General features: G+C 53.4%; 1 protein-coding gene across 2 annotated transcripts in view; it reads right to left on the bottom strand.

Annotated features, from left to right (window-relative positions):
• The window catches only part of BCAR3 (breast cancer anti-estrogen resistance 3), a 226,033-nt gene that overhangs the window by 136,833 nt on the left and 61,466 nt on the right, over nucleotides 1–27,734 (bottom strand). Inside the window, exon 1 of one of the 2 annotated variants that reach the window (XM_005663658.3) lies at nucleotides 548–930. The exons of the other annotated variant lie outside the window; for it this stretch is intronic. The gene's annotated coding sequence lies outside the window, so the exon portion shown is untranslated. Of the gene's footprint in view, nucleotides 1–547; nucleotides 931–27,734 lie in introns of those variants that run through there. 2 annotated transcript variants of the gene reach the window in all.

Genomic DNA, 27,734 nt, shown 5'->3' with positions numbered 1-27,734 from the left:
GAGACGCACGCAGGTTATTTCTTATAAATCTCTGAGCTCCTGCGCACCATTGCCTGAGGTGCTTGTTCAAAATGCAACCTCTGAACCCCCCCAGCCCTGACCTCTCCCTCATCAAATTCCTATTGCTTCTTGACCTTGTCTTCCCACAGGGGGTGGGATTAAGGGGAGCAAGACGACTCAGCCAGTGTTTCCCTTTCAGCCACGGCTGCTGCCTAAAGCCCAGGGAGCGGTGGCCTGTCTGGGGTTGGGGTTCAGGTTCAGGTAAAGGTCACAGCCCGCACCTGACACACTTTCCCCTGTGTCAGGCTGTCTGAGTTCTCTGGGGTTCCCTTTCTTCATCCCTAAAACGCAATCATTATGGTTAACTATTGTTCTATCTCACAGTGCCGTTGTGAGAATAAATAAATTAGAATTAAATAAGTAAAACAAAACAATTATTGTTAGTGATGACGTCAGATTATCGTTCCCGGATGGGACAGATAGGAGAAAAGGTGGCCAAACCTAAAGCCCCGTCTCCAGGTGACAGTGCATAAGGATCCAAACTCACCCAGGTCAGTCTGGGGATTCTCCTAAGCTCTCAGCACGGCCCCAGAAGTCACTCGCTAGGCTGGATCAGCACCACCCTGCAGCCTGAACCTCAGCTTCCCTGGCTCAGCATTGCCTTTGGGGCAAAGCGACAGCCAGCCAGGCTGCTTCCTGCCGTGCCCGCTCCGCCCAGGCTGGCCTTGGTTGGATGCAGCAGCTCCTACAGCCTAGTCACTTTGGTGTGAGGAAGTCAAGGCAGCACACGCAAGGCTGAGGCTACTTTCCGTGGTTCTGCGGGAGGGTGAGTGACCCGGACCTCAGGCTCATTGGACCTGGGCCGGCAGCCTCTCCCGGGACAAGCTTGCCCAGCCACTGAGCTAACACCACCCATGCTGCCGAGATGCCTCTTTGCCTGTGGTCTCAACAGCTGACAGTATCATTCTAAGTAACAGTGACTCACAGGATCGCAGTTCCGTTTTTGCCAGAGCAGCCTGTTTTTTGCTTCTTAGGGCTGCACCCGCATATGGAGGCTCCCAGGCAAGGGATCCAAATGGAGCTGTAGCTGCCGGTCTACACCACAGCCCAGCAACGCCAGATCCGAGGCGCGTCTGTGACCTACACCCCAGCTCATGGCAATGCCGATCCCTAACCCACTGATCGAGGCCAGGGATAGAACCAGCATCTTCATGGATGCTAATCAGAATCGTTTCTGCTGAGCCACAAAGGGAACTCCCAACCAGAGCAGTCTTGTGTACACTTAGCCTTCTCCCAGGTGGAGAAGGTCCTTAATTTTCAGTGGCAGTAGAGGAGCAAGCCAGATGTTGTGACCAGGAGCAAAACTGTCTGCGTCTGGATCTGGCTCTGCCACCTTCTAAATGGTGTGAATAGTGTGACCTCAGATGAATTATTTAGCCTCAGGTTCCTCATCTTCGAAATGGGTATAACTATAGTACTTGTTTCATAGGATTATAATGAGAGGTAAATGAGTTAATATCTATACAGGGCTTAAAGCTGTGCCTGGCAGATAGCAAGTGCTTATATAAGGATTTGAAAAATAAATGTTCAATAACGGGATTGGGGATATAAAAATCTAAATAAAAGAATCTACACAGCCATTAAAATCTCTATTACGAAATAATAAGAATATGGAAATAATTCATGACCTATTTCTAAGTGAACTGAGACGCTAAAACAAACCAGAGTCTTCCATTATTGTTGAAAAGAAATTGAATCTATATACATTGAAAAATATACAATATACACCGAAAGGGTATTTTTTTAAATCTTAACAAAATGTCTGTGTGCTCTGTGTCACTTCAGTAATAAAAAAAAGAAACCAACAAAAATGATTCGGTGATAAAAGCCAGTAACAGTTATTCGAATGCAGTGGGTGTACATAATCCAGAATAAGTGCTCATGCTTTAAGGTGATGACGACAGTAAAGAGTCTGACGGCTCCAAGCCTAGATCATTGGACGCTCAGGCTGACGGGCAACCCCCACTGCATGCTTTTAATGATTAGCCAGAGGTCCTCGTCGAAAAGAGAACATAGAAATAGCGCGCGCTAACGTGGCTATAACATACTATTTTCCTTCTGGGAATAGTCAAAAACTGAAAATCCAGCACAGCCAGTTTTAAATCTTATCGAAGCCACAGGTGACGAACCTGCGTCAAATCAAGAAGGAGAAGGCAACTGTGGAAGCAGTGACTCCGAGTGCTTTGCACGGTGGGGAGGGAAGGAGGAGCCAGGGTTGCAGGAGGAGACAGGATGGGGTGGGGTTGGGGCGCATTCCTCCAGCCACTGAGTCAGAGGTTTCAAGAAGGAAACGGAACTTCAGGGGCTGCTAAAATAAAGGAAGGAGATAAGCATCTCCTCTTACTGCTCACTTGGGTAGAACTTGAGTGGAGAACGTCCTGACCCATGACCTGCAGTAATGAGCAGACTTTGCAGCGTGGTCCACAAGCCGCTCCTCACTCCAGGGGCTGACAGGGCAATTAAAACCCCAGACACGCTGCATCTGGGCTCTGACGGATGGGACAAAGGTTAACGCGACGCTCTATGTGTCAACGAGCAGGATGAACCCCGCAAACCAACTTCCCCTCCCAGGTTCCAAGACCTGGCTGTGCCTGGTCCTCCCAGTAACTCCCAGTTTCACACACCCCCTTCCCCAGTCCAACCAGCAGTGCGCTCTGGGCAAGGTGTCATGATCTTTTCATCTCTAAGTGTTTAGCTCGTACATTTTCTCCCCAGCATCCTCTTACCCTCAGAAGATGTGAAGAGCTTTGGGGAAAAAGAAAAAAAAACAAAAGCAAAATACTCATTGAAAACGTTGAAATTGTGTTGGCTGAGTGGAGCTTCTGTCTGACCAAACATGCTTTCAGTTCCCTCTGCTATCTTTGCAATGTTACAACCATAAACTCGCTCACCTAAGGTACCCTATTCACAAACTCTGAAATCCACACGAAAAAGATCATTGCAATAACCCCCAGACACCTGAACTGGCTGGAACTGCTTGTTTCCATAGAACCGCAGGGTCTGGGGCTGTCCTGCCCACCGTGCCCCGGGGCTGTGCCCAGCACAAAGGCAGGAGGCTGGCAGGCTCCTCTTCTTTTCAGCAAGTGCCAGCATGAGTAGAACACCCAGAGGCTCCCTGCGGATACTGGTGGGGGATCAGCTTCTAAGCGTATTAAAACAGGGGTCACACGACTTGTCACAGGAGAGCTGGTCGCGCCTGTGAAGATGGTGAGGAAAAGCAACGCTAGGAGAAGAGCCAGTCACCTGGAAAAAGTCCTTCTTGTGTTTGGGAAGGGAGGGTGGGGGGCGCCGGGTGAAGGCAGAGCTGTTTTTCCTTCCAAGAGTATCTGTTCCAAGCCAGGGAGCAGAAAGGGACAAGGGCTGTCACAGGCTTCCCCAGGTGATTTCCTTGTCCTTTCAGCAGGACCAGCTTCACCCTGATCTACAGCCTCCTTCCGCCCCCCTCCCTCCTTTCCTTCCTTCCTTCTTTCTTGCTTTTTCGGGGCGCACCCACAGCACATGGACGTTCCCAGGCTGGGGTCCAATCGGAGCTGTAGCCGCCAGCCTACACCAGAGCCACAGCAACGTGGGATCTGAGCCACGGCTGCGACCCACACCACAGCTCACGGCAACGCCGGATCCTTAACCCACTGAGTGAGGTCAGGGACCGAAGCCTCATCCTCATGGATCCTGGTTGGGCTGGTTTCTGCTGAGCCACAACGGGAACTCCTGGGCCTCGTTTCTTTTCCCTTCTTTCTGATCCTCCTGGTCTGCGATCTGTTCAAACACACTCAGGGGAAAGAGTGGCCGGGGCCTCGGCCTCGCCAGGAAGTGATTTGGAGCACGAACGCTGACACACGCTTTGTCTTAAAACGGTCCCCTGCACTTCAGTGGAGCATGGCTGAAAAAATATGTTAATCTCCTCATAATTAAGTCACAAGATAAATAAGTCTGCTCAATGCTGTGTCTGCTTTGCTTTCCCTCTGCAAAGCTATTTTGGGGAACGCTTCTATCTTTAGATTCTTTTCCACTAGACAAAAAAAGCTTAGGCCAGCTTGACCAAAGCCACAAGGGAATGGTATGAGAGTCCAGCAGTCCCGGGAGTTTCAAAACAGTACAAATCCATTCCCGATGGGACAGGCCGTGGGAGAGTGAGAGGCTGGCCAGGAGGTGGCTTCTTTCCCTGCGTATCTTTGCACCTGCTGGAAGGCCATCCGGGAAGGTGGGAGCAGAGCTATGCCTGGCCCAGCGGGGCCTAGAGAAGGCTTCGCCCTCATGGTTAAGGTTTTGGCCACCTCTTCCTTTGCCCCTTGAAGGGGACTTCTGAGCAGGGAGAACTAAGACCCCAAAGTCACTAATTTGGAGAGAGATAATCCTAGCGGGACTCTTTGGAGAAACTGGCTCAGAGCCTATGAGCCCCCTGGGCTCTGCCCCCTCCCACCCCCAAGCTGCAAATCTCATCACTCTTCCCTAAAGGAGGCCTGGTCTGGCTGAGAACAGCTCCCCAGCCCCTAGTGATGGCTGAGAATTCAGATCCCTGAACCGGTCCAGCTCAGCATCAGCTGCTCCCCAGTCGCACTCCCCTCCCCCTACTCTCTGTTTACGGCAGTGACCGTTCTAGTCCTTGAGCCCTTAAACCCATTGTCTCATGGCTGAGTTTTCCAGGTTTCTGGACGCCAGTGTCTCTAAGAGCCTCCTACTCTCCGTTATATTTATCTCTCTTTTTTATTTTACGTTACCTTTTTTTTTGCTTTTTAGGGCCGTGCCTGCAGCATATGGACGTTCCCAGGTGAGGGGTTGAATTGGAGCCACAGCTGTGGGCCCGCACCACAGCCACAGCCACACGGGATTCCCAACCAAGGAGGCCAGGGATCGAACCTGCGTCTTCCCGGACACTAGTCGGATTGTTTCTGCTGCGCCACAACAGGAACTCCCATGTTCCTCTCTTTAAGTGACCGTTTCACCTACTCCCTGGGCTTCTCTGTGGCGTCTACTCCCTCTCTCCCTCTCAATCCTTGCCCTTCTCTCCAAGCCCGCTTGGATACTAGTCGGGTTCTTAACCCGCTGAGCCACATGGGAACTCCTCTTGTTGCTCTTAGAGGGAACGTCTGATTAAGACCTGCTAGGTCACCCCTGATGGCGCTGGTCTCCTCTGACCTGTCAGCCTCCACTCTCCTACCAGAGGACTTGGGCCATAGGACTCCCTCGGCCTGGAACATTCCATCCCCTCCCCCACCGCCTTGTCTAGTTAGCGCCTCTTGTTAGTTATCTGCAGCTGTGTTACAAATCGCCCCCAAACCTGCCAGCTTAAAACAACAAACATTTGTTATCTCACAGTCTCTTTATGTCAGGAATCTGGGAGCAGGGTAGCTGGATGGTCCTGGGTCAAGGTCGCTGAGGAGGTTACATTTGAGGGTAGGCCTGGGCTGGTCTAGACCCACTCCCCAGCTTCCCCGCTCAGTGCTCTGTAGGCACGAGCACCTCTCGGGCTGTGGATGGAGACCTGGTTCCTTGGCGCTTGGCATCTCCATGGGCTGCCTGAACGTCCTTAGGACATGGAAGCTGGCTTCTCCCAACATGAATGAGCAGAAAGAGAGAGAAAAAGCCCAAGACAGTGGCCGTGGTCTTTTGTGACCTAATCTCCTAGGAGACACGCCATGCCTTCTGCTTGATGCTACTGGTCAAGCAGAGTGACCTGGAGTGTGGAGGACACTGCACGTGGTCTGAGCACCAGAAGGTGGGAGTCACTGGGACCGTTGCAGGAGGCTGGCTTCATTATCACGTCCTTTCCCTTAGCATATATTTGTAGGATTTTGTGGTTAAAGTTGATGGTCCACTGGATCAGAAGTTTCTTGAGCATGGGTATCTGTTTTGCTTATCAATTCGCTTTTGCTGTAAAATGAACCAGCTGAAAACTTAGCGGTCTTTCAAAAGGGTTCATCTATTATTTCCCAAGTGCCTATGGCCACTGGCATTCTGCTGACCTGGACCAGGCTCTGCTGCTCCAGCTGGGCTCCCTTGTGCATCTGGCATCAGCTCCTGGGCTAGCTGGGGCCGCTGGGGCTAGGATGGCCTCCTTCCTGTGTTTGGCAGGTAGCTGGTCACTGGCTGGGACAGTGACAGCACATGGGCCTTGTGTCTCATTATACAGCAGGCTAGGTGGGGTGTGCTTACGTGGCGTCTATAGGGTTTCAAGAATAAGAACAGAAAGGTGGGGAGTCCCCACTGAGACTTAGCAGGTTAAGGACCAGACACAGTCTCCGTGAGGATGTGGGTTCAATCCCTGACCTCACTCAGTGGGTTAAGGATCTGGCATTGCTGCAAGTTGCAGCACAGGTTGTAGATACAGCTTATATCCAGTGTTGCTGTGGCTGTGGTGTAGGCTTCAACTATGGCTCTGACGTGACCCCTAGCCTGGGAACTTCCACATGCTGAGGGTGTGGCCCTAAAAAGGAAAAGGAAAAAAAAAAAATGGAAAGGCGCAAGACCTCTTGAAAGATTTGGAAAATGTATGGCATGTCATCTACCACTTTCTATGGGCTGGCACGTCACAAGCCCAGCCCAGAGTCAGAAGTGGAGAAAGAGACCCAAACTTTTAAGAGGGGGGCTGAAGAGTCACACCGCAAAGGGGCTTGGATGATGGAAGGGGTGTGCCCGCATGCTGTAGACAACTTTCCACAGTTTCCCCAGAGCCTGGCAGTGCCTGGCACAAAGAGGCACTCAACACTGAACCTTTTACCTTTGTTGTCCTTGCTTTGCTCTGGCTCGTCTCCCTCACGGCCAGGCCAGACCCTCGGAGTCAGGAACCTGTCTTATTCACGCTTGTGGCCCCATGTCATTGACAGGCACAGGACATCATAGCAATGGATAAAGGTATCACCGACTCTCTTCAAACTCTCTCTGAGCATCTCTGTTGCTTTGCCTTCCTCAGAGTTTCAAGGCTGCCCTGGCAGAGTCCCGTCGGCTCTGATCTGGCAGATCATGGCTTGGATCCTGAGTCCATCCTCTACCCCCATGTGACCCCTGACAAGGTCCTTCACCCAAGGAAGGAGGGAAGGAGGGAGGGAGGGAAGAAAGGAGGGAGGGAGGGAGGGAAGGAAGGAAGGATCCTATTTGCCATCACAGTTCTTAGTAAATTTCTTATCTCTAAACACGGGATGCTAAAAATAGAACTAGGGCAGGGAGGGATTCGATGAGTTCGTGGGAGGTTCATCTCAGCGCAGTTACTTTAGATTCCTTTGGGATTTTGGCTTCCACATGGGAGACAGAGCTCTGGCTACGAGGATCGCAGATCCAGCCAAAGTCATGTTTCTATGGTTTGATCTTCTTTCCTTCCTTCCATCCATCCTTCCTTTTCGTGCAGATGTTCTAAAACTTCACTAAGTTCCGAGGTTGTCCTCTGTCAGCTTCTAGCAACATAGTATTTGGTGAAGATTTAAAGATTGTAATAGACTCTTCCGTGACTCAGAGTCTTCCATAGTCTGACACAGCCATTTTTGACTTGTGCCTTTTCAGACCAGAACGTGTTCCTGAGAGAAGCCATTTTTGAATACAAAAGTCACCTGTTCTGCCTATTTCTCATCTCTGTGTACTCTTTCACTCTTTCATAAAGCTCAGTGATAAAAAACTGTATAGGATGCTTATTCATTTATTTGAACACTCATTCAACAAATGTTTATTGCAAGCCTACTATGTGCCAGGCGTTGCAATTCCATATTGGGTGAAGGCAATAAAATTACCAACCGGAAGTGCCTTCTTGTTCTTCCCTCCTTGCTACAGATGCTCCCCTGCTCAGCTTCCAGAACAAACATTATGTTGCCTGTCCTGCACTAAATTGCCTTCCCCCCCATTTCAGATGTTGAAGCCCTAACCCCCCCCAATACTTCAGAATGTGGCTCTCTTTGGAGACAGGGCCTTTACAGAAGCAATTAAGGTGAAGAGAGTCATACGGGTGGATGCTACCCTGTTGTGACAGGTGTTTTTATGAGAAGAGGAGATTAGGGCGCAGACGTGTGTGGAAGGGAGACCAGGGGAGGACCCAGGCAGAAGATAGCCATCTAGAAACCAAAGAGACGGACCTCTGGAGGAATCAACCTCCAGCCTCCAGAACTGTGAGGAAAACACATTTCTGCTGTTTAAGCCACTTGGCCTGAGGTACTTTGTTACTGCAGCCCAGTAGACAAATGCATTTGGCAGTTCATCACCCAATGTATAGCTTTTCTTTTTGATTCTTTTGTCTTCATTTCTCTTGTCTTCTTCCCCCCCTTCCTTTTTTCATTTTGAACTTTATTTTTTTTTTCTTCCTTTTTAGGGCTGCACCCACAGCATATGGATGGTTCCCAGGCTAGGGGTCCAGTCGGAGCTACAGCTGCCGGCCTACACCAGAGCCACAGCAATGCTAGATCTGAGCCGCGTCTGGAACCTACACCACAGCTCATGGCAATGCTGGATCCTTAACCCACTGAGGGAGGCCAGGGATCGAACCCACATCCTCATGGATCCTAGTTTCGTTCCTAGTTCCTGAGCCATGACAGGAACTCCTGTTTTGAACTTTAGATGATCTCTCGTAGAGATGTTTTCTTTATTTTCCATTTGTGTCTTCTTTCCCTGGCTGGGTTGTAAGTTCCTCGAGGGGAAACGCAAGGGAACAAAGCCCTCGCTGTCTTTGGGCTTTTCACCTACCCCTGCGCAACAATCAGGACCATTTTAAAGGTAAGAGAGCAAAGGTCCTGGGGACATACGTTGCCCAAGATCTCTCAGCTGGCGGGTGGTGGGGCTGGGGTTCTCAGTGGACCTACCAGGTTCCAAAAGCTGCTAGACCTGCCACCCCCGAGTCAGCCCCCTTGTGTACCTGGGCTGCTGGCTCACAACTACTTGAACCCCCGAGAGAGTGGAGCTCAGGGCTGGCACACAACAGACACTCAAAAACTATTTATGCCCTTGACTTAAATCAATGCAGATGGCGTGGCTGATCCCGGGCAATTAACCCCAAGAGTACTCCTTCTCTCGTGAGGGAGAGATGGCACCCCTTTGGGAGAAATTTAAAGACCTGAGGTGTTATGAATCATGGCCTCTTCCTCTCCCAGCTTACAGATAAAAGCTGCAGCCTTGAACTTCACTATACACTTTTTAGATTTGCTGTCAGAACAAGCCACAGACCTTAATGCATTTGAGTAGCGCTCAGCCAACTTGCAATTATTTGAGGTGACGGGGAGCAAAGATGGCCTCCGCCAAGGAGGGTGACACCTGCCAACACTGCCAGGTTTCCTTTGGACCAAGCACGCCCGCGTTCTCCTCCAGCGGGAGGACAGCCATCTCACCCCGAGCAGGGAGGCCTGCAGGAGGTGGACGCTGCAGGAGCCCGGCCAGGCTGCAGGAGCGGGATGGGCAAGAGGCAGGCTGGGAGCAGCCGCCGAAGGAACCAAGCTGTGGCTTAATACACTCTGCAAACAATGGCTATTGAAATGCCCCCTTGGGCAGGGAAAATGGTTATAAAAATAGATCTGACTTTTCGTGCTTTTCTAATTTTGCATCATGTGTACTTATTATTGTTTCAAAAATCAATGAATTTTTTTGGAAAAAAGATCTGCATACTCTTACAGCCAAAGCCCGAGTCAGCCTTGAGAGCACTGGCCCATAAGTCAGCCAAAGCGGGTCTTCATTCCTACACGGCCACTCATTTTGTTCCCCAAACAACGAATTTCACCTGCTTAAAACCCTCAGAAGCCCAGTTGTTTACAGAATACATTCCAACTCATCAGCTTGGCCTATGAGATCAGGGGTGATCCAGCTGCTGCCGACCTAGGATAGGTTTCCCCAGAAGCAGATCCTTAGACAGGATTCGGGGGCAAGTTGTACAGGCTCCTTGGAAGGAGGAGATCCCCAGAGCAAGGCAAGGCAGTGGGGGTTCGAGAGGCCCGGAAGAGAGGAGCGCCGGAAAAGGGCGCTTTAGGAGCTGGTGGCCACATGGGAACCCAGGTTCAGTCTCTCCCGGTCCCTCTGAGAGACTGCATAGACGCACGTTAACGTTGTCTGACCAAGGGCTAGGAAGCTGGGGAATTTGCTCCTCAGCTCCCCTCCTCGCTGGTTGACCTGAGGGCATCAACTCCTCAGCCCTTCTGGTCTGCTTCATACGAGGGCTGCTCCCACGACCAGAGATCGCACTCAGGTGGGGGGATGCAGGTGATGGCACTAGGAAGGTGTAGGTGGGCTGGACAGAGCGCGAAGGTGGCCCCAATACTGCACAGTGCTTTCCATCCAGAGGCAGAGTCTGGGAGGGATCGATTAAGAGGCTGGGATTAACACAGACCCGCTGCTATACATGAAATAGATAACCAGCAAGGACCTAGTGTAGAGCACAGGGAAATTTACCCAATACTCTGCAATAAACTATACAGGAAAAGAAGCTGAGAAAGAATGGATGTATGTTTTTGTATAACTGAATCCCTTTGCTGTCCACCTGCACTAACACAACATTGTAAGTCAACTATATGACAATATAAAATTTTTTAAAAGAGGTGAAATCTATTTCTTTACCCCTTGAACCCAGACGAGCCTTTGGGGGAATAGAATGCAGAGGTCGCAAGGTCATAGGTCTTGACCTGGGCCTCAGGAGCCGTTCCATCCTGCTCTCTTCTCTGAGAACTGTGCTGCCACCCACTCTGTGCTAAGGCCAGGCTGCTGGAGGGTGACAGACCCCAGGGAGCAGAGCAGAGTCATCCAGCCCAGCACCCCCAGGTCAACCAACCCCAGGCAACTGGCCAGCTGACCGGAGACACACCAGGGAGCCCAGCCCAGCCCGGAAGGATGACTCAGGGGAACCCCGCCTACATTGCTGAGCTCGTCATCAGAAACTAAATTAAACTGTCATTTATTCACTCCGCTGAATTTGGGGTGGTGTGTTATGCAGCCAAAGCTAATTAATATAGCCTTTCAGGGAATTGTCCCAAGCTACAGGTAGGCTCTGAAGTTGGTGGAGGGGCACCAACCACGTTTCCTACACCACCTGCGTTGGCTATGATGGCACAACAAATCGCCCGGAAACACTGCAGCTCAAAACAGCCAACATTTCACGTAGTTTCTGAAGGTCAGATTTTGAGGGGGGCTGAGCTGGGCGGTTCTGGCTCAGAGTGCCTCCTTACAATCAGGTTGTTGGCTAGGGCTTCAGTCTCGTTAAGAAGATCTGCTTCCAAGCTCCCTCGGGAGGTTGGTGACACGATGAGCTCCTTCCTGGCTGTTGGCTGGAGGCCTCAGTTCTTCGCCGCGTGGGCCTTTCCAGAGCACGGCTCACAGCACGACTCTGTTCCACTGGCCACGACAGATCAACCGTGGCACAGGGCGGGTGAGGGCTACTCAAGATGCAGTACCGGGGGGAGGGGTCGCTGGGAGCCACTCGAGGGCTGCCCACACCCTCGCTCTTTTCTGCCGTCTATACCCTCCCCTTCAAATGACTCATTCATTCCCCGAGCACATAAAAAGGAGAACGGTATCATTGTTTTCGCAAGCCCGCTAGGTGCCAGGCACTGGGGTCTTTGGATAAAAGCCACATCCTCTCTAGATTTGTGAGCCCTTGTCCTCTGGGAAAAGATCTCCTGCGATACAGTGACACGATAAGAAGTCTCTATATTTGGTTTTGTCCCCAGGTCCTGGCACAGAGCTCTGAAAATGCGTGGAAGTTCCGAGGGATGGGGTAAGAGGGGTCCTCTGCTATTCACAATGAGCCCCTTTCAACCGCACCTGCCTTCCCTGGGGGGCGGGGCCCACACGCTGCCACTCCCCTCCCGGCTGCTGCTGCGCTGGCGCGCCCGGTGGGGAACCGGTCCAGGCGGATGCTGACGGGCTGCTGCTCCGCAGGTGAGCTCCACAATGAGGAGCTAGACTCCTGCCTGCCTTTGCTTCTCTCTGATTAAAGGAACGCAGATTCACTTTACTCACATGTACAACAGCAACAAGCAGAAAAGATGCAAAGGGAGCACGCCCCGCCTCTCCCACACACCTGGTCCTGGGAGCCTGGTCCTTAGTCTCTTTCTTGCTTAAGGAGAAGAAAGAAGCCTGCTGGAACAACACCCCCTCCATACACACAGCACCCCCTCCACCGCCCCCTGTGCTCTGGGCTCTGCGCCCGCTGGCCAGCTGGGGATGCAGCGCCCAGCGCAAGCGGCTGGACTGGCGGCCCTGGACCACTTAGAAGGTCAGGGATGCCTCAGGCAGGAAACATCTCAGAGGCATTTCAGCAGGGCAGGAAGGAAGGCTGGGGGCTCCTCTGAAGTCAGCAGAGCAAGAGCCAGCGGCAAGGGGGAAGGGGGATGTCACTTGGTTCCCGGCCTTGGCTCAGAACTCTCAGAGCATCTTGAATCTGGAGGGTACAGCAGTGTCTGCCTAGAAAGTCCATCTTCACCGTGTCTGCCCAGAAGAATCCCACCACGTTTTAAGAGCCAACCTGAAAGTCCCCTCCCCCGGGAAGCCCTCCCTGACTGCACGTAGGTAGCATTCCTCCACAAGAGCACACCTGGCCTTGGACTGTGGTTCTCCCTTTCACGCCATCAAACTTTCCATAGAGAGCCACTGGCTGGTGGCGCAGAGAAGCAGGTGGCTCGGGAACAGAGTGGGACCCTGGTCAGTGCGCTGATCTGGGTGTGGTGGAGAATATTCTATGTGCTCACACCACTCACGGGCCCCTTCTCCTCCGCTGGCAAACCGAGTGCATCCCTCCCAGAGTCCAGTGGGGGCTGTCTGTGAGCCTGTGAGGACGTGACCACTCATCTCCTGAGAGGCTGTGTGGTAAAGCAGGGAGGGGGTGAGCCCTGCGGCCAGAATTCCTTTGTTTCAAATTCCGTCTCTACCACCCACCACCTCGGGGCAGGATGGAATATGGCAACGAAGGAGCTTGGGGATGCTTGCTGAGCGGAGGGAGGTATTCCTGGGGTGGGGGATGGGGTGTATCTGGAACAGCACAGGCAGCCTGCAGTGTCAGCTACTATTATCATTGTCCTGCCTTCCCAGAGGCTAAAAGCAGACTCCAAACTCTCAGGATGGCCCCGAAGGTGTCCAGGGACAAAGAGCGTGCTGGGCACTGGCCGTCACTGCTGTCCCCACAGGCTCAGGCCAGGTCCAGCGAGGCAGCGGGCAGCCCCAGGTCAGGGCGAAAGGTGGGCAGCCACCAGGGTGGGTGGGGGGTGACCTGATCCCACCCAGTCGTGAGTCCCCGCAAACTCCGCACCCTGCTTTGGGGCTCCGCCCAAGGCCTGCTTGGAGCTCAGGCCTGCCTTTTTGTTTCTGGCCTCTTGGCCTTTGCTGCTGTCCCCAGGGACAGGCTATTTTAGGTGGCCATCAAAATAAAGCTGAGATTAACCCAGAAGTCCTGGCAGGGAAACAATGCCATAATTATGTGCTTTTTAACTTCAGAAATCAGGCAGCCGAAGCTGACCCGTGGGGGTCTGCGGGAGCCTTGAAGACAAGTGTCACCTTGGCACACCCTTCCCTGCGGGAGGCCACCTGAGAACCAGGTGGCTCTCAGGGACACAGTTTCTCCTTTCTTGTCCCAACAGCAACACAACCTGCTGTTACACTAGACATTGGGCAACTTCCTACTTTCTATAGCATGAATCGCTCTGGCACAAGCCCAGTCCCTGGGGCTGGGGGCCGCGAGAGGACAGAGGATGCTTGTCTTCCGGGGCTGGTTTTCAGGCAGGAAATCACCCACAGGAATGTGTCTGGGCTTTGACTGCCAACAAGGGACGCAGACCCCCTAGTTGGGCCAACAAGGCCCCTTCCTCTTGGCCGGGGGCCGAGGGGGAGGGGAGGGAATCAGTCACCCATCGGAGCGACAGGATTAGGACCTCCCTCGGCCCAGAAAGGGGAGAAAGAATAGATGGGGGATTCAAGTTGTGGGGGTGGGGGTGAGATGATGTCATAGGGTCACAGCCCGAAGAACAAAGAGGCAGCGGTGATCAGAGGCGGGGACGGGCAGATCTCTAAGCTCCCGGCAGGACTGGGAGCTCCTGGGAGGGAGAAGGAGCCGCCAGCCCCGCCCAGAGCAGCCCCCGGGGGCGGCTGGAAAAAAACACGGTTTTCCCCCAACACTGACTTGGCCCTGGGAACAAGGTGCTTCTGGAAACTTGAGGCTCCAAAGTGTGCGAGGTCTTAGCCAGGAAGGCCAAGCTTGCAGTGAGATCGGAAATAGACACACGCCAGGCTGTTCTGGCCCAGCCGCCCTGTTGGCAGAGGGGCAAAGAGACAGGGTGCCCTGCATGGCTACGGGTGCTGTGTCGGGGGGGCCCCAAGCTCTGCTCTGCCCCCCAGGAGTGCCCGCAGCTCCACTGTCACTGTCCTTGAGGGCTGTGCCCCTTCCGTGGCTCCCTGCCCTGCCCGCTGCCCCCAGCAGGTACCCCCAGACATTGCCCGCTGCCCCCAGGAGGTGCCCCCAGACGCTGCCTGTCTTTACCAACAGTACCAGCTTCCCGCCGGGTGTCAGCCTCTTTGATTTTTATTTTTGTCTTGAAAGCCCAACACGCCTGTCTTCCTCTGCCACACAAACCGCAAGAACAACAAGCCCTGGGAGACTGATCCTGGGGACCAGACATGCCCCGAGAACGACGCTCATCTCAAGCGGGACCTTGCGTCTGGTCTTGGGGAGACACAGGATAGAGAGGTCGGGTGGCCCTGGGGACAGGGGCCGGGGGCTAAACAGGTGAGACTAGAATGCCGGTCCTCCAGCTGCCCTCGCTGCTGCTAAAGGCTGATGAGTTTTCACGCTCGGAGGACCAGGCTGCCTGCTCCATCCTGTGTGGTCTCTAATTACAAAGGAAGTCACATTCCAGTGAAAGAGAAGCTGAGGCCACTTCCCTCTGCGGACGGACAGCATGGCAGCGCCTCTGTCCTCAGATCTGGACAGACCCTCTGTCCCAGCTGGAACAGGCTTTGGACAGACAGGGTGGGGGCAATAAAGTGATGACAGAGGTCTGGGGACTGATCCCACGGGGCCTGGGCCAGAGCCTGGGGCTCAGCTAAGGCAGACACAGGCAGCCTAGAGGGACAGAGGCCCTGGAGGGGGGACACCTGCTACTGGTGGACGGGGCTCCTGTCCGGCCCGCCCCGGGTGGGGACATTTACAAAGAAAGGCCACCATCCCATGGGTCCTGTGGCAAACATTCAGCATGGTCACCTGCTGTGGCTTGGGTTCAATCCCTGGCCAAGGAGCAGTCACATGGTGAAGGCACGGCCAAAACAAAGAAACATGGGCCCTATTGCAAAAGGGACCCTGCGTCCTGGAGCCTGCGAAAGGAGGGCCCTGCTGACTTCTAGCCTCAACTGAGAGAGGATATTCTGCTGTTTGGTTTTTTTTTTTTTGTTTTTTTTTTTTTTTTTGGTATTTCTTGGGCTGCTCCCGCGGCATATGGAGGTTCCCAGGCTAGGGGTCGAATCGGAGCTGTAGCCGCCGGCCTTTGCCAGAGCCACAACAACGCGGGATCCAAGCCGCGTCTGGGAACTACACCACAGCTCATGGCAACACCGGATCCTTAACCCATGGAGCGAGGCCAGGGACTGAACCTGCGTCTCATGGATACTAGCTGGGCTGTTACCCCTGAGCCTCAATGGGAACTCCCTATATCTGTATTTCTAACACAGGAAATAGACTCTGGGACAGAGTGGGTGTCAGGTATTTGTTGGAGAGTGAGCTCCGAAACAATGCCCTGCAAGGCTGGGGGCAGGGGGCTGGGGCAGAGGGGGCAGCTGAGCTGTGACAGGGGCCTCAGCTGTCCTGGAGCTGTGAGGCTGGGCCGGCCCTCCAGAGCTGTCTCCACTGGAGGCTCAGGCCAGGCCTTGGAAACTCTGTGTCCCTGAACCATCGGATGCGAGCAGCCCCATGGGAGGGGGTACAGCCTTGGGTGAGCAACTCTCTTGCGAGGAGAGCAATGCCTGGGAGATGTCAGCAGCCACGGCCCCCGGCATCTGGGAAAACGGGAGCCTCGGTCCTGAAATGGGGAAGCAGGGACGCATCCGCACGCCCTAAAATACCCTCTGGGCTCTTCTAGCCTCTCTAATCCACATTTTCAGGTTTAGCATTTAATGTCTGAAACACCTGAACTTTCAGTATGTTTGTACAGAAATTTAGCGGAATATTTAAAGTATAAACCTATTGGTAACACCTCACTGAGTTTTCTGTGGTAAAGTCCATAGAACGAGCTCATTCTAAGGAAGGAGAACTGGTGCCTATGACTGAATTATCGTCTGATTTTTCAGGACTCGGGGTTTTGTTTCTATATACACCCCTCGGTTCCACACACTGGCTACCTTTCAGTTCCTCCAGATGTCCTCTGGCGCTAGTCTTGGATGCGTCCTGTATCTCTGGCTGGTGGCCTTTTCTCCCCGGGGCCCCACGCTGCCCCTGTACACCTGGCCCCTCCTGCGCATCCTTCATATCTCAGCCGGAACCCCGCTCTCACAGAGGGGCCTTTGCTGACGCCCCAGCCCCCCAAATAGATTCCGCAACAGCACCTTGAACTTTCCGATTTCTCATCAGACTTGCAACTGCTGCTTCATCAGCTCCTGGCACAGAGCCGGCAGTGGGAGTGCAGAGATGTTTGTTGAATTGCATGCAATCTCAGTGTGCCCAGGGTCAAGGCTGAATCTTATGTGCTGCCCTCTGCCTTTAGGGCCCGGCACAGGGCTGCGGACTCGTGCACACCTGCTAAATGTTTCTGAATGACTCAGCACTTCTAAAGAGAATTGAAAACACACACGGTATGGCCCCATGAGACGTTCTTCTTGGGTCTGTGTGACAAGCCCTGCAGCATCCATGCATCCAGCACCCCTGGCTTTCTTGTCGGTGCAAAAGGGAATTTCTGGCTTGCTTTAAAAACATATCTGGGATCTTTCCTACGGAAGCGTCAAATAATATATGTGCCACTCCCCCCTCCAGGGGGTGTGGCTTGACTCCTTCCCCCTTCCCCTTCGCGTGTGGCCAGTTTCCCAAAAGTACAGGATGGAAAGGCGGGGATAACTTTACAGTGGAGACACGATCACTGAGTCAGGCAATCCAGGTTAACATGAGCGACAAGTCATGTTGAAATCGGGTTCCCGTAGTTTATTTATTTTTTTGCTTTTTAGGGCCGAACCTGTAGCATACAGAAGTTCCCAGGCTGGGGGTCGAATTGGAGCTGCAGCTGCCGCCCTACACCGCAGCCACAGCCACTCGGGATCCCAGCCGCATCTGTGACCTACGCCAGAGCTCACGGCAACGCCAGATCCTTAACCCACTGAGCGAGGCCAGGGATCGAACCTGCGTCCTCATGGAGGCTAGTGGGGTTTGTTTCTGCTGCGCCACGACGGGAACGCCGAGCCTGGGTTGACTGTGGATGAGGTACTTCGCCTCAGCGGGCTTCCTCCCCAAACTCATAAGCTTAGTCAAACCACAAGAAAAGCATTGAATTCTACAAAATATCTGCCAGTGCTCCTCCACACTGCCTCGGTCATCCGAACCAGGAGACCGGAGCCGACAGAGGCCAGGGGAGAAGAAGGAGGCGTAGACGCAGCGGGGAATTTGCACGGGATCCTGGAGCAGGAAAGAACGCTGGGGAAGATGAGTGAAATCTGAATAAAGGGTGACGCTTAGTTGTTCCTAACGTGCCCTGGTGGCTTCTCAGGGTGACGAACATTCCACGTAATGTCAGATGTTCACAACAGGCAAAGCTGGGGGAGGGCAGGCAGGACTTTGGCACCGTCTCTGCAGCTTTTCTGTAACTCCGAATCAATTCCACTTTTTTTTTTTTTTTTTTTTTTTTTTTTGGTCTTTTTGCCATTTCTTGGGCCGCTCCTGCGGCATATGGAGGTTCCCAGGGGCTAGGGGTCCAATCGGAGCTGTAGCTGCCAGCCTACACCACAGCCACAGCAACATGGGATCTGAGCCGCGTCTGCAACCTATACCACAGCTCACTGCAACACTGGATCGTCAACCCACTGAGCAAGGGCAGGGATGGAACCCGAAACCTCATGATTCCTAGTCGGATTTGTTAACCACTGCGCTACGACAGGAACTCCAGACAAACACTTTTTTTTTTTTTTTTTTTGTCTTTTTGCCTTTTCCTAGGGCCGCTTCCCTTGGCCTATGGAGGTTCCCAGGCTAGGGGTCTAATCGGAGCTGTAGCCCCCCGCCTACGCCTGAGCCACAGCAACGTGGGATCCGAGCCGCGTCTGCAACCTACACCACAGCTCACGGCAACGCCAGATCGTTAACCCACTGAGCAAGGGCAGGGACCGAACCCGCAACCTCATGGTTCCTAGTCAGATTTGTTAACCACTAAGCCACGACAGGAACCCTGCGAATCAATTCTATTTTCTAAAAAATCTGGGCGAACTCCAACACCAATTCCATGCCAGGGGAAAGCCATGCGGCCCACTCAGCCCTCTGGGGAAACATTTTATTGGGTGGGGAGTAGGTTAGCAAGGAGAAGGGTGCAGAGTCAGGGGCTCAGCTAGGCAGACACGTCCTAAATGCGATGAAAACATCAGCAGGAGGCCTGTGTCCTATGTAAATAAATAATAGACATTAAAACCTATCTACGGCAGGGCCACCTTAATCCAAGCAACGGTCTCTGCCTTTGACACAGTGTGTGGCTGACAGATTCCACAATGAGGTTCAAAAACCCACATGCCAGTCCTTCTCTAGCTCAGGTCAGGTGCGGACAGCTTGACACCCAGCACGTCCTTGCAAACTGTCCCATCAGGAGTCAGTGATGCCCGGCCCAGGGTCGGGGGCGAGGGTGCAGGGACCAGCGCTCTGAGACGCTGTGTGCTGACAGCCTTCTCCTCTCGATGCTGGATCCCTGAACCCACGGAAGCCGAGGCTCTGGGTGGGGGTGGGCGTTCAGTGGGTGTCTGGCAGGCCCAGCTGGGAAACCGGGCTGAGAAGAGCAAGCCTCCCAGGCTGGTGACTTCTCGGCAGGAAAAGTGAAAAAGCGAAAAGAGAAAGAAAAAATTAGCAGAGGTAGGAAAAGGAGAGAGGGTCACAGACCCAGCCTCATGGTGTGGAGCCCAAATCAGCAGGCCGGTGGCACAGGTCAGGCCCTGGGCAAAACCTGCGCCTAGACAATGCGCTGGATGCCACGGGGGCTTTGTGAGGCCAGTGAAGCCCTGGGGACAGAGGGAGCAGCGGCCCTGGGGGGCAGCGGGGGGTGAGGATGAAAGAGGATTGGAAAAGAAAATCTGATTAGAAAGACCTGAGCTTTTGAAAAATGACTTCAGCAGTTGCCATGGAGCTAGAACAGCGTTTCCTAAGCCCCTGCGATGTGGCCGGGCCACTCTTGCACCTGCCAGGATCATGGCCAATGGCTCCCCACGGCCCTCTCCTGCCCCAGGGACCCCCCACTGGCCTTCAGTCACCTCACCTACTCCAAAACATCACAGGGAAATAAAGATGCCTCCTCCTTCTCCTCCCATCTGACTTCTCTCCAGGCAGCACCCCCAGAATCCATCCCCCACCCCGACACCAACCAATCCTTGCCTAACGGGGTCTCTCCTGTCCCAACCTGCAGCAGTGGTCATTTCTAAACAGACAGTTCCCTGTGCTAGACCGTTGTGATGGAGCATCATGGAGGATAATGTGAAAAAAGAATATATATGTACGTGGGACTGGGTCATTTTGCTATACCGTAGAAATTGACAGAGCACTGTAAATCAACTATAGTGGAAAAAATTAAAATCTGGAAAAAACCAAACAGATAGCAGCCTTATGCAAACATAGCTGCAGAGAGAGAAGCATTTGCCCTGCACCCAAACCCTCTGTCGGTGGGGTTAGTATCTGAAACCTCTGCGATGCAGCAACACAAAATACAAAATTGAGGCCAAAGCAGCCTTTTGCCAGGTCTCTGTGGGAAAGGAGTCTGGGAACATGGATCCTCATTAGACCCTACGTTGTTGGCTGCTTTCAAAAATCCCCAAGGATCCAAGCAGCAGATGAGACACTTCCCCCTGCCACCTGCTGTGGCCCTGGCAGGTCCACTCCAGCCCAGTTAGCCCAACTCACGGGGTCCTGTTTGGAGGAGGGACTGAGAGGAGATAAACAGCACAGGTTCCCCGAGTTTATAAAGATTCAGAAAGAGCTTCCTACCGGAAGGGAGAAGGACACAGTTCATCAAAGGCTTATTTTGTCCCCGAAGCATCTCTGATTCACTGAGGGTTAAATAACACGACGGTGTGATCCTTAGAAAATAGAATTTTTTTCAAGAAAACCATCTGTGGATCTAAAGGACCCGGAATGGAGATGTTGGAAGGGACTTGTGACATCGAAGCCCCGTCTTCAGATCATTCACGAATGTAAAACACAACGTGAGAAAAGATTTGTCTTCTCCCCTCTAGTGCATGGGTCTCTGGTCATTTATCCTCAGACTGGTTATCCAAAAAGAACATGTAACTTCTTCCTAACTGGAATATGCGGTTTATTAAAGTACCTTGGATGTCTCTTTTGCTTTTGAGAGCACTGAATCTATACGCGGACAGTAAAGAAGCAGAGGTGTCACGGGACAGAGGAATTGTCTACACCACGTGCGTGCGAGGTCGGAAGTGGAACCAAGAATGTGGAGGAAACGATCCACGTTGGTCTGCTCCCATGACACCTGGTTTGGACCGGCAAACCCATCTGGACCGAGGCTGAGGCAAATACAGATGATATGAACAGGAAGGGGATGTGTGAAGAGAACTCCCGAGAAAGACCAGCTCTTAACTTTCTCCTCCCGTCAAGACCCAGCTCCTGGTCTCCCCGCGAAAATGACAGGCTGGACATCAGCTGGCAGACAGGAGGGAGGCAGCAAATCCTTCACACCTGTAATCACGTGGCATCTTCCAGTGCGTTCACCGTGGTCCGCACACACCTCCCTACCTGATGTTTACAACATCCGGGAGGTACTGGGAGGGGGGCCATGTGAACCCATTGCTGAGATGGGAAAGCCTGAGGTCCAGAAAGATGGGGTGTTCTCAATACTTTAAGGCCGTAAGTTCCAAAAGGGATCTGCAAGGCCCAAGAACGCATTCTATGGCAACCATGAGCATTCTCCATAAGAATTATTAATTTTTCATTCTAATCTAAAAAAATAAACATTTTGCCACATGTGTGACTTCCTGGTAGCAGAGTATTGGCATGATTTCAGGAGTTCCCGCTATGTCACAACAGAGTCAGTGCATCTTGGATGCACTGGGACTCAGGTTCGATCCCCACACCGGCACAGTGGGTTAAGGATCCAGTGTTGCTGCAGCTGCAGCTTAGGTCAAAACGGCGGCTCGGATCTGACCCCTGGCCCAAGAGCACCACATGCCATGGGCAGCCAGAAAAGAAAAGAAAGAAAACAAACAACCCCCACCCACAGTCCCCCCCCCCGAGCATTGGCGTGGTTTCAAGGCACACATCCAAGTTTGCACATATAGGCCTGTCATCTCAAAGTGCCTGCATTTCTCTCCTGGTGTGGTGTTCCTCAAACTGGGGTGCATGGATATGTCTGGGGTTCACTGGATGCCCTTCTTTGGGAAATCCTGCTCTGTGGCGTGAGCCAGACGGAAATGGCGGGGCCACAGAGGAGGCTCCCAGAGTCACAGAGACCAGAGGGACAGCTGTGAGGTTGGGATGTGGCCTGGGCTGACCTCTGGGAGGGTCCGATGGGCGGGTGGGGGCATGGTGTGCCAGGCGGCGGTGATGCTTGTAAACAGGTGGTGGTGGTCTTAGGGCTTTGCATGGGCCACCCAGGGGCCCGCCACCGTGGGCAGTCGCTGGGTCCCAGCAAAAAAGGCAGAGCTAGCTTTGCTCCAGCAGAAGTCAAGGCAAGCCAGGAAACCACAGCAGGGGCCAGGGTTATGACGGGGCTGGCCCGGGATGGGGAGGACTCAGAATGGTGGGCACAAGGGGGACACCCATCCCTGGCCACCCATCGCAGGTTTAAGGAAGGCAGCGCCAGGCCTCCTGTGGGAGACATTCCCCCTCCCACCCCGCAGCGAGCGCCTGCTCACCCTGCACTTACATTGAGTCACTTCCTCCAGGACATCCTCCCTGACCCCTGGCCTAGGTGACCTCTGTGCCAAGCACACTGCCCTTCTCTCTTCCGCCGCTGATCGCTGCTCAACATCTGTTCTCTTAGCTGGACTGCAAGCTCTGCGGCCGGGGCTGTGCGCGTCCTGTTCACAGCTGGATTCCCTGCACGTGGCAGGGCTCCGTCAATACTGCTGATGAACTAAAAGCAACGGGGGTACCAGGTCTTTCTGGCCCGAGCCTTTGGGGCGCCCTGGCTTGGTCAGAAGCGGTCCAGACTGGGCCGCACGGGGCCTGAGGCTGCAGAGTCAGAGGCGGAAAGCTGAGACGCAGCATTCTGCAGAAACATGCTCACGAGCCCGTGCCAGAAGCCCGAACTGTGGGGTAACTCTGCTGTCATCCACGTGACGCTCTCGGTCCGATGGCCCAGACCCCCAAGCCCACGGGCCAGCTGCGACCTCCAGCACAGCAGACGGCACGGTGCCACTTTGAGACTGCCCTCAGCGTCCGGCACTTTGGCTTTGGGAGACCACGTGTCACATGAAAAAAAACTCTAAAACGCTCTTTCATCTCACACGAAATACATGTTTAACCATGTAAGAGGTAAGATCCGACGCAGCTGGAATCCTATTACATTTTGTAGACATTTCCTTAAACATTTTTTTAAAATTTTCATTTCAGTGTCTTAATTTCCAAATTTTGTAGGTATTTGCAAGTCTCAAAATTGTTGACAAGCCCGTGAAACGCTCATTTACCCAATTATTGGATAACAAAGTCCTAGGACCAGATAGGCATGTTCCACGCCTAAACCACCAAACAGGCTCCTAGCATCTTCCTGCAGGAGCCAAGCTTCCTCAGGAGGCTGAGACACATCTATGCAGACCAGAGCGTTCCTATGGCTCCTGCAGGCAGAGCAGAGGGAGGACACCCCTGCCGTCAGAATTAAGGGCCTGTTTATGAGAGTGGCGAGCACTCATTCGTAAATCAGGCATTTGGGATGCACAGCAGTCCAGCCAGCGTCCTCACTGCACACTGACCGCAGTGCCAGAACCCGGAGCATCTGGGAGAGAACGGGGGTGTAGGTGCAAGAGGTGAGAAGACAGAGGAGCTCATTTGATAGTGCAATTAGTCAAGTACATTAAGAAAAAGCTCTCAAATTCACTCTTAAAATAACAGATCAAGGAGTTCCCATTGTGGCTCAGTGGTAACAAACCCCACCAGTAGCCATGAGGTTGTGGGTTCCATCCCTGGCCCCGCTTAGTGGGTTAAGGATCCGGGGTTGCCGTGAGTTGTGGCGTAGGTTGCAGATGTGGCTCAGATCTGGTGTCACTGTGGCTGTGGCGTGGGCCGGCAGCTGTAGCTCTGCTTCAACCCTTAGCCTGGGAACCTTCATATGCCACAGGTGTGGCTCTAAACAAACAAACAAACAAAAAAAATAGATTGAACACCCAATTTTATGGAATGAGGAGTGTTGGTGAGTTTAATTATAAACCATGCCAGGGAGTTCCCGTCGTGGCGCAGTGGTTAACGAATCCGACTAGGAACCATGAGGTTGCGGGTTCGGTCCCTGCCCTTGCTCAGTGGGTTAACGATCCGGCGTTGCCGTGAGCTGTGGTGTAGGTTGCAGACGCGGCTTGGATCCCGCGTTGCTGTGGCTCTGGTGTAGGCCGGTGGCTACAGCTCCGATTCGACCCCTAGCCTGGGAACCTCCATATGCCGCGGGAGCGGCCCAAGAAATAGCAACAACAACAACAACAAAAGACAAAAGACCGAAAAAAAAAATTATAAACCATGCCAGGCAGTATATACCAAGTCCTCAGAAAGGCAGGGGCCCGCAGGTGGGGAGGGGTGTAGACGGAGCAGGTGTGATGACCAAGGACAATGTGACAGTGTGACTGAAGCAACAGTGACGGGCACATGAGTGAGGAGACAGTCACTGCAGGGACCCCAGGAGGCTCAGGAAGACCTTACGGAGACGACGGCTTCTTAACCGGACACCGAAGGATGAAAGGAATTGTTCCAGGTGGTAACAGAGGGAAAGAGAATCCCAGGAAGAGGAGGCACAAGGAGTAAAGCTGGAGAAATAAAACAAGCATGGCTCGCTTTCACGGAGGGCTTCCTAAGGGCCGGGCTCTGCTCCCCGCCCTTCACCGTTAGCAATTCTCCTCCCAGCCCTGGACGGCAACACGGTGGCTCCACTTTGCGGGGCTGAGGCGCCCGCAGCGCAGTCAGGCTCCAGAGCCCCTCCCGCCTTGACCCTGCAGGTCTGGGGGTGGGGAGAGGAGGAGGAGAGTCCACTGGGCTGCATACAGGCGTCTGGGCTGGGGCTGGAGAACGGGATGATGAGACTGAAAGTAGACGCTGGACCAGATGGGGAGGATTCTTTGTTTTTTTGTTTTTGTTTTTTTTTATCTTTGGCATTTCTAGGGCCGCTCACGCAGCATATGGAGGTTCTCAGGCTAGGGGTCGAATCAGAGCTCTAGCTGCCGGCCTACACCAGAGCCACAGCAATGCCAGATCTGAGCCGCATCTTCGACCTACACCACAGCTCACAGCAACACCAGATCCTTCACCCACTGAGCAAGGTCAGGGATCAAACCCGCAACCTCATGGTTCCGGGTCGGATTCGTTAACCGCTGAGCCACGACGGGAACTCCAGATGGGGAGGATTCTTAAAGGCCACGCTAGGATTTTCAGTTTTACCCTGCAGACCTTTCTCAGAACGGAGCCTTTGGGTCACCTCCGTGAGAACCACGTCGAGCTTGCTAAAATGCAGACTCCTGGGCCTGGCCCCAGACGTACTGAATCCGAAGCCCTGGGGTGGGGTCTGGTAATCTGAATTTTTTTAAAGCTCTTCAGGCGATTCTCCTGCATCCTCAAGTTTGAGAACCCTGTGGGCCCTGTGGACAGGCGGCCCCTTTAAGCTGGGGAGGACCTGAAGGTCAGATATGCTTTTTGGAAAGCAAGGTTTTGAGCAATGCATGAGTTGAGGGGGGAAAGCCTCGGAGCAGAAGGTCAACCAGGAGCACCCCGCCCCCCGCCACGGCGACAGCCTGGACGAGAGAAAGAGCAGTATGGAGAAGGCTTGCAGGGGCAGAATGATAGTGACACGGGGATCCCACCGGAGGGAGAGGGAGGTGTGGACCATTGTTTTAAAGTTTCTGCTGGGGGGGCCGATGATGAAGTTGGGCAGTAATAGGACACAGAGGGATAGGAGGCACCAATTCAGATTCCAGCTCTGACACCTGCCGACAGTAAGACAGCGGCACCTCAAGTTTCTCGGCTGCAAAGTGGGGGCAACATCACTCATCCCAGAGTACAATTGTGAGGACTCAATGTTATCCTATAAGGACCTATGTCATTCCTGACACGTGAGTGCTTTCCGTGCCTATTTCCAAAAAGGAAGATGACAAATAAAACCCAATTGAAGAGAGTGTGTCTAACAAGAATCCCCAAGCCACAATCATAGTCAGATCCCCCCTAAACCCACCTTGCAGGTGGGTGACGGAGCTGGGCTTAGCCCTTCCCCGCTGCCGGTCTCGGCACCAAGGACGAGCTGAGTTGGGAAGGAACGCGCCGAGGGCAAGCAGAGCTGGTGGCTGGGCAGCAACGAGCCTCTGCCTGGCATGGGCATCTTCTGTGGTGGGTAACCGCTTCTCCAACAGCAACTGTGACGTCCATCACCAGAAGGCTGGGTGGGCCACGGAGGACCAGCGGCCAAGTCTAGGAAAGCCTGTTGGGAGAAGCATCTATAGCCACAGGGAAGCTAACCTAAGTCAGGTGAGGAGGGGTCCAGGGTCAGGACTAGCGTTGCCGGAGAAGGTACAGGTCGTCCAGTTCAATCTGAATTTCTGATAAACAACGAGTCATGCCAAAGCCCAAGTATGTCCCGTGCAATATTCATACTAAAAAATTACTCACCGTTTACCTGAAATGAAACCTTAACTAAGCGTCCTGTATTTTTGCTGCTAAAGCTGGCAACCGTAGGACCTATTTCCCCCTGGAGCCAGGACCAGAGACTAGGAACCCGGGGAAACGGGGAGATCGGGGGCCTTTGCAGGAGGTCTCTGGGGAAGACACAGTTCCTGGACCCCATTCAGGAGACTGGCGGGCCTGGCCCCGGCTCTGCCTCTCACCTGGAAAGCCAACCGGAGGCGCCCATCAAAGACAGGCCTTCTTCCTTCCTCCCACATCCTGTCCTCGGGTTTCCAGCTGTGCAGCTGCGAGGTGAACGTCCCTCCCTTGGGCCCGGTCCTTCCTGACTGGCATGGCTTTGTGGCGGCTGCTACATCTTAGGTGACCCCACTCTGGGGAGGGGAGGCACTTCAGGGCTACAGAGAAGCCCATGAGATGGGACATGCAGCGCCACCAAAGTTGGGAGCAAGTTAGGTTTATGTTAAGTAAGGATCCAAAACAGTGACATGTTCGTGAGTGACAGACCTAGAGGTTCCCACCTCCTGAAGCGAAGGCCCTGTGCATTTTTATAAATCTGGTAATGACTGGTTAAAGTCGTTATGTTTTGATCTTTGAATAAAGTGTACACTCTTCTAAAAATAAAAAAATGGCAAAAGATGTGTACTGTATCACCTTTGGCTCAGTGAACCTTACCTACAGAAATTTAGCCTCTTAGGCCCTGAGGCAGGGCCAGCTTCATGGCTGTGTGACCCGTGCGGGACCCCGAGCTCAGAAGGGTCCCATGTGTGGCTTAATACTCTGCTGCCGCCACCTTGTCCTTCTTAATATTTGAACAAGGGGCCCTACATTTGCATTCTGTACCGAGCCCCCTGAAGAATGTTCTTAGCCCTGCCCTTAGGGGCTGGAAATGATTTTTGATTTAGGACCTGGACGAAGAAACGAGTTTCTGAAATTCCAGCCTGGAAAACCCTGAACTGGTGATGCGGTGGCACAACACTGTCACCAGGAAGGCGAGTCAACGCAGGCAGGTGGCCTGCCATGCAGAAAGATGCTCACGGTGACACAAAACGCTGACAGCACTCAGGTGTGGGAAGTCGGGCCTGGCAACGTGGGCACATAAAGATGCCATTCCCGCGGATCCAGGCGCACACAGCCCACTAAGGGGCTGCCTGGAGCCGGAGCCTTCCCGCCTCGGCCACGAGCAGGGCCACCTGTTTAATCCCACAGAGCCCTGGCTCCAGATCCTCAGCCAGAATCTCCGACCCCTACCAGCTGTCAGGGCTGGCAGCGGCCCTCAGCTGGTGGACTCAGTCAGGCGACTTCCGACGAGCTGCAGGGGACAGGGGACCTGGCCTTGTCCCCTCTGCTCACTCAACATTCCTTCCCTTCTTTGTCTTCCTATTCAGCCTGCCCTGGTCCTCTGTCCCCTTCCTGCCCCCCAAAGCCTGATGCCGATGGATTCCCACAGCAGAGCAGGGGTCACGGAGGGAAAGCCCCGCCCATCCTCTGCTCTAGTCCAGGGATCCAGCCTAAGATCTTTGCTGTCTTAGGCGAGAGGCCTTCGGGACCGGCTGCCGAGCCGAGAAGCAAGTGGGAACTTCAGCAGCGTGGTTTTGTTTATTGCTACTAGGAAGTTAGGAATTACCCCAGAGCACCAGCTGTGTTTTCAGCTGACTGCCTTGTGTTCAGCCTCAGATAAAAGCGCTCCTGCTGATGGCCACATCCTCGGCCACCAGCCTCACTGATAACAGCTGCAGATGACCAGGGC

Source organism: Sus scrofa, chromosome 4 (genome assembly GCF_000003025.6).
Source record: "Sus scrofa isolate TJ Tabasco breed Duroc chromosome 4, Sscrofa11.1, whole genome shotgun sequence".
In the NCBI taxonomy this organism is placed as follows: domain Eukaryota; kingdom Metazoa; phylum Chordata; class Mammalia; order Artiodactyla; family Suidae; genus Sus; species Sus scrofa.
Note: the sequence above shows the minus strand (reverse complement) of the source record. Positions and strands in the feature narration are given on the sequence as shown.